The following is a 6,115-nucleotide window of genomic DNA, read 5'->3' on the forward strand; positions in this document are numbered from 1 at the left end:
TGCCGCGGTTGCTCGCTGACGGTATCGGGGGCTCTTCGCCGCCCGCAGGTGAGGCCCGGCCCCGGCCTGGCTGAACGCTTGAGCTCGCTCTGGCTGGAAGGATCCGTGGGGCTCAGGCCCCTCCCCTGGGCTCTGAGGACGGGGCCGGGAGACGCAGCCCCCACTCACCAGGCGGAGATGTTCCTGGGCAGCTGCCTCCGCTCCTGGTGCCTGCAGTAGCACTTGTGGGGGCAGGACTCGGTGAGCTGGAAGGGCGGCCAGTGGTGGGCGGGAGCCTGGGGCTGGTGGGGCGAGCCGTCCGCACCCGGCTCGCAGGCCTCAGCCGGGGGCTCCGGGGGCTCCCGCCTCTGCCGCGGCGCCCGCCCCTTCGGCTGCCCGTGCGCCTTGGTCTTCTCCTGGGGCCTGGGGCTGGCGGCTGCCTTGGGCTGCCCCGCGGCTCGGGACTGCTGCTTGCGAGCCTTCGGCTTGGTGTGGCCGGGCGCCCCCTTGGAGGCGCCGCCCTGCGCCGGGGCCGTGTGGGGCCGGGCTGCCCCGGGGCAGGGCGCCTCCGGGCACGTGGGCGCTGGGCTGGGAGGAAGAGCCTCCTGGCCAGGCAGGGCCATGGCTGGGTCCTTCCCTGGGCCGGGCTGCCCCGGGGGCAAGGCGGGAGCGCCCGGGGCGGGCGGGGGAGCAGCCCTTGCCGGCGGATTTGCCTCTGGGCCCTGCCGCTGCTGGGTCTTCCCGGCCTGTGGGCGCTGCTCCAGCTCCGCGAGCGAGGCCGGGCTGGGCTGAGGGGACTCTCCGAGGGGCTCCCAGCTGGGCCCCGGGCTCTTCCTGGCGTCCTCGGCCAGCCAGGGCCTGTGGGGCTGCAGGGGGCCCCCAAGCGGAGCCGTGTCGGGGCCCAGCCGGGGGCCGCCCCTGCCCTGGCCCTTGCGCCGCTGTGGGTACGGGGTGGGCGCTCGGGGCTTCCCCTCCGGGCCCCTGAGGCTGAAGGACGTCAGGTCGTCCAGGATCTTGACCAGATGCAGCGGCTGCTTGGCCTGGCTGGGGGCCTGGGGGGCGGGTGGGGCCGGCTCCTTGGTGCCCATTTTCTGGAACTGCTCCAGGAAGGCCTGGGTGAAGCAGTCGAGCTCCTCCTGCTCCCTCCTGTCCAGCTCTCTGAGCAGCGGCAGGTTCTCGGCCGCCGGGGCCGGGGCCGGCTGGGGACTCTGCTTCAGGGCGTCAGCGTAGGAGATGCCGGAGGAGATCAGGCTGGCCCGGTGCTTGATGGCCTTGATGCTGGGCGGGCGCTGCCCGGGCTGGATGGTGACTTTGTACAGGAAGCTGAGGCCGTGCTCCAGCAGGGCCTGCACCCCCTCTGGGTTCACCCCGCCCTCCGGCCCGCCGGGGGGCTCCCTGGCTCGGCTGGCCCGGGGCCGGGCCTGGGCGCTGGGCATGGGGCGGGGACTGGCGGGCGCCTTGGCGTCGCCCCGGCTGCCTTCCTCGTGAGACGGGGGCGGTTTCTTCCCTCCGGAGGCGGGCGGGGGCCACGGGGGGGCTGCCCTGGCTGGGCTTTCTGCTGCAGCACGAGGCCCGCCCTGGTCCTTGGCGTGTGGCGCGTCTGCCGGGGCCGGGCTCCGGGCCTTGGCGGGCGGCTGAGGGCTGTGGCCCTGGGGCCCCGGCGGGCCCTTGGGGGTGCCGGTCCCCTGGGCCCGCTCTAGTGGTGCTGGGGCAGCCGCACCCTTGCCCGGCAGGTCGCCCTGGCCGCCTGGCCTCAGGACGGAAACGGACTCCCCCTTGGTCTTCCCCTTGGGCGCGGCCTTCCTGGGCTTCGGCTCGTCCTGCTCGGGGGGCGGGTGCTGGGGGCCCGCTGGGACCTGGGGGTCTCCTTGGGCTGGGCTTGGCTCCGTGCCATTGCCGGCTCCCCCTGGCCCCAGCTCCTGGGGGGGTTCGCTGTGTCTGCGGGGGCTGCCGGGGCTCTGGCCCCACACGGACGGCAGGGCGAGCTTGGCTGTCCTGGAGCAGCGTTTGCCCAGCTCTGAGGGCGGCGCCTGCCCCCCGTGTCCGTCCGGCTCACTGCCCGGGGCCGGGCAGGGCTCCTCGGCTGCAGGGGCTCCGGGCTGAGGCGGGAGCGTCACGGTCTCCCGTGGGGCACCTGCCGAGCAGCCGTCGGCCGCGCTGGTCGTCCCATCCCCGCCTCTGCCTGGTGCCAGGGCTGCGTCCGCCGGCGCTTCCGACTGCACGTTGCCCATGTTCAGCCCTGGCCCTAGGAGAGAAGGACAGCGCTGCCCAGTGGCTAGAGACTCTTGCAAACTCGTCGCCCCTCCGCCAAGGACCTGGCCCTCTGCAGGTTTGGTTTTCCTCCACCGCCTGGTCTGCGGGTCTGGGCCCTCCCGTGGACCACTGCTGGCTGTTTGCCTGCCTGTGTCCCGCTGGCATCTCTTGGCTGGGGCAAGGGCCTTTGTGCAGCGCCGAGCGCAGCCGAGAGGGGCCAAGCCGCCAGGGACCCAATGAACAGCGACGTCCAGGGAGCAATTGCTGCTGCAGCTCTGGCCTTGGAAAGCTGTTTAGCCCCCGCCCCCGCCCCCTTGCAAAGGCCCCTGGAGCGTGACGACTGTTTGGGTAGCAGAGCGCACGTTCCGGCCTAGAGAGAGAGCAGCCTCACTGGGCTGGGCACTAGTGGCAGAGACAGTCCCTGCCCCCAGACAAGCTAACTGGACAAGGGGCGGGAGGAGAAACTGAGGCACGAAGTGGAAAGGGACGTGGTCTAGGGCCCCCAGCGTGGCCGTGGCCGAGCGGGAAGAGTGGTCCTGATGCTGATGCCTGTTGGACCCGGTGTAAGCCTGGCTTGTCACCGGTCCCTGGCTAGTGAGCCCCTGCTGGTCCACGCCCATCCCCAGCCCCCCCAGGGAGCCCCATCTGCCCCCAAAGCCATAGGGGAATGGCCCAGGAACACCCCCCCAGCCCCGTGCGCCTGCCGCAACTGCCCCAAGCCCAGACAGCCTCAGCCCTGCCCCCCCCCCCAGCTGGCCCATAACCCCCCATGCCTCATCTGCGGCCCCACACCCACTTGGGGCAGTGCCCCTTCCTGCCCCACAGAATAATGGCCCATGCCCCGACCCTCCTATGCTGCTCCCTGCCCCCTCCCCCGTCACTGCCCCCTCTGCTCTGGCCCCGCCCCCGTCACCACCCCCTCTCCCCTGGCCCCGCCCCCGTCACCGGCCCCTCTCCCCTGGCCCCGCCCCCGTCACAACCCCCTCTCCCCTGGCCCCGCCCCCGTCACCGGCCCCTCTCCCCTGGCCCCGCCCCCGTCACAACCCCCTCTCCCCTGGCCCCGCCCCCGTCACCGCCCCCTCTCCCCTGGCCCCGCCCCCGTCACCGGCCCCTCTCCCCTGGCCCCGCCCCCGTCACCACCCCCTCTCCCCTGGCCCCGCCCCCGTCACCACCCCCTCTCCCCTGGCCTCGCCCCCGTCACCACCCCCTCTCCCCTGGCCCCGCCCCCGTCACCACCCTCTGGCCCCGCCCCCGTCACCACCCCCTGCTCCTGCCCCCTCTCACCGCCGGGGCGGACCAGAACCGCCGGGAGCCTGGAACCCAACGGCCGCGGGCTCCGGGGGTGGAGAAAGCCCCGCCCCCTCCGAACTGCCAGCCCCGCCCCCTCCGAACCGCCCCCCCGCCCCGCCCCCTCCGAATCCGCCAGCCCCGCCCGCTGCAAACCGCCCCGCCCCTTTCGAATCTCTCTGTCCCGTGAGCCTCCCGCCCCCGCCCCCGCAACCCTGCTCACCCCAGAGACTCCTCTGGCCCCCCCACTCAGCCCCCTCTCCAGAGCCAGCCCCCCCCCGTACCTCACCCTTGGGACACAGCCGCCCTCCGTGCCTCCCGCTCACCTGCGCCCCCCACCCAGGAGCTCCCTGCCTCTCCCCAGGCCCCACACAGTGCACCCCGCCCAGCCTTCCCATAGGGGCCCCTCCGGTTCCCTGCATCACAGATCCCCCCATCCCAGGTGCATTCCCCCTGCCCCCGCCCCCCCATGCAAGGAGGACACCCACCCTGGCAGGAACAGGGCTTGTGGCTGAGCCTGACCCTAAGCTGTGCCCGGCCGGGTTGGGCCTTTGGCTCCCTGCCTTGCTGCCGGCCTCCGGCACGACCTCAGACTTGGAAAGGTCTTTGGGAGGTGCGAGACCTAGAGGGTTACATGTAGGCTCCTGAGTGCCTAAGTGCCTGTGGAAATCTGGGCTCTGGCTGTGTCTGGCCTCAGTTTCCCCCTTTGTACCATGGGGATAATAGCTGAGTCCTGCCTGCCTGGGACATGGGGGGCGAAAGGGAACCAGGGCTGTGAGGTGCTTGGGGACCCTAGGGGGGAGGAGGAGCGTGTACTAATCCCAACTGCTAACCCGCAGGTCTGGAGGCCAACCTCCTTCAGGAAGTGTATTATCAGCCCTGGTGTGCAGGTGGGGAAACCGAGGCACGGACTTGCCCCGTGTTGGCCAGCGGGCCAGTGCTAGGGCTAGAACCCAAGGCTCCTGCCTGCCACTAGGCAAAACTGCCTCCTCCTATGAGCACCTTGGGCAGACAGGGAGCCTGAAATGGCAGATACGTCTTTTGTCTCTGCTGAGCGGGTGGTTCCCCGGTGGTGTATCCCGCACCTGGGGCTTCGCCCTCGCCCTGGCACTGGCCCCGCCTTGGGCATTGCCTGGCACAGGAGGGGTTAGAACTGAGCGTCCTCGCAGGGGCTGGGGTTTCGGGTCAGCCGGCCCACTGGGCTCCGTGGTGCAGAACCTGGGTCTGGCTCGCCAGGCAGAATTAGGCTCAAGGTAGGTTCTTCGCTGGCATCACCATGGCAACCAAGGCTCCGAAACACTGATGGGTTTCTCCTCAGGTTCCCTCCCTGAAGGGCTGATCCGCTCTCCCGGTGTCATGCCAGCGCTCAGGCACAGGCGGGGTCTGGGCCTACGGCAATGCCCGGGCCTTGAACCCAGTGCGCCAGGGTGCCACGCGGCTCTCGCCCCAACCCAGGCGTATCCCAGGCTGCCCTTCCCGCCTGGGCACCACGACACAAGAGTCTCCGAGCCGCTGCCGTGGGGCTGGCCAGGCCTCGCTCCCCAACCCGGATCTGGCGCTGCGCGCTGCTTGCTCTCTTGTTCTGGCCCGGGCTGCTGCTTCGGCTCGCTGGGCCAGGATCCGGAGTCGGGAGGGCGAGGCCTCACGTGACCCTGAACAGCCACCAGGCCTGGCCTCCGCTTTGAACCCCAGGCCCCCTGGCAGGGCCTTGGCAGGCGAGTTCTTGGCCATTGGAATTGGGAAGGGCCCAGGCTGTGCGAGCCGGTCCTCCCCCAGAGTTCTGGACTTGGATTGGCTTGGCCCAGTGGCCGATACTGGGATCGGATCCTGATCCGGTGCCAGTCCTCCCTGAATTTCCAGCCCCAGCCTCTGGTTCTGACCCATTTCAGAGACAAGTGAGGCACTCAGCACGGAGTCTGGGCTGCCTGGCCAGCCCCCCAAGCTCTTCCAGCCCGGGTTCCGACCCACGTCCCCTTCCCTCCCCAACCATCGGCTGATGATTAATGTGCAGGCGCTTTGATTTCCCCTCCCCTAATCCTACAGGGGCATTAGGACCAAGTGGAATCCACTTTTCTCTGCTCCTTTTCCCTTTCCCCAGCTCAGCTTTGGAGACTCTTCTCTCCCCAGCTCGGGATTCTCCTCTCCCGGTGTAAGAAATCAGTCCAGCCCCCCAGCTGTGGTCAGTATTAACCAAGGCAGGTGCAGGGGGGGAGGGAGGGTGGGTTGGGAATGGGGGGGGGGTAGGAAAAAAGGGGAGGAGGGATTAGAAATGTTACTTGCTGAAAAATGGCTGCTGGATCCTCATTCTCCTTCGAATGATGAAGAACCAGAGAAAAGAGAATTTTAAAAAATGGAAAATCCCCCCCATATAAAACACACCCAAGCCACACACAGAGCAGCTGCACCAGCATGGATTTAGAGTGAGTCTCTCGGCCCCCCTTAAAATCCCCATAAGAGCAAGAAAAGGGGGGGCTCTTTTAACCCAATTTCTGCCCCTCTTTTTTTGGCAAAACCAGAGGATTTTAAAATGTTATTTTGTGCCTTCAGAAAGGTGCCTTTGAGAAGGAGGCCAAAGAAGAGCATCCTGCATGCTGTC

Source organism: Pelodiscus sinensis, unplaced genomic scaffold, assembly GCF_049634645.1.
Source record: "Pelodiscus sinensis isolate JC-2024 unplaced genomic scaffold, ASM4963464v1 ctg82, whole genome shotgun sequence".
Taxonomy (NCBI): domain Eukaryota; kingdom Metazoa; phylum Chordata; order Testudines; family Trionychidae; genus Pelodiscus; species Pelodiscus sinensis.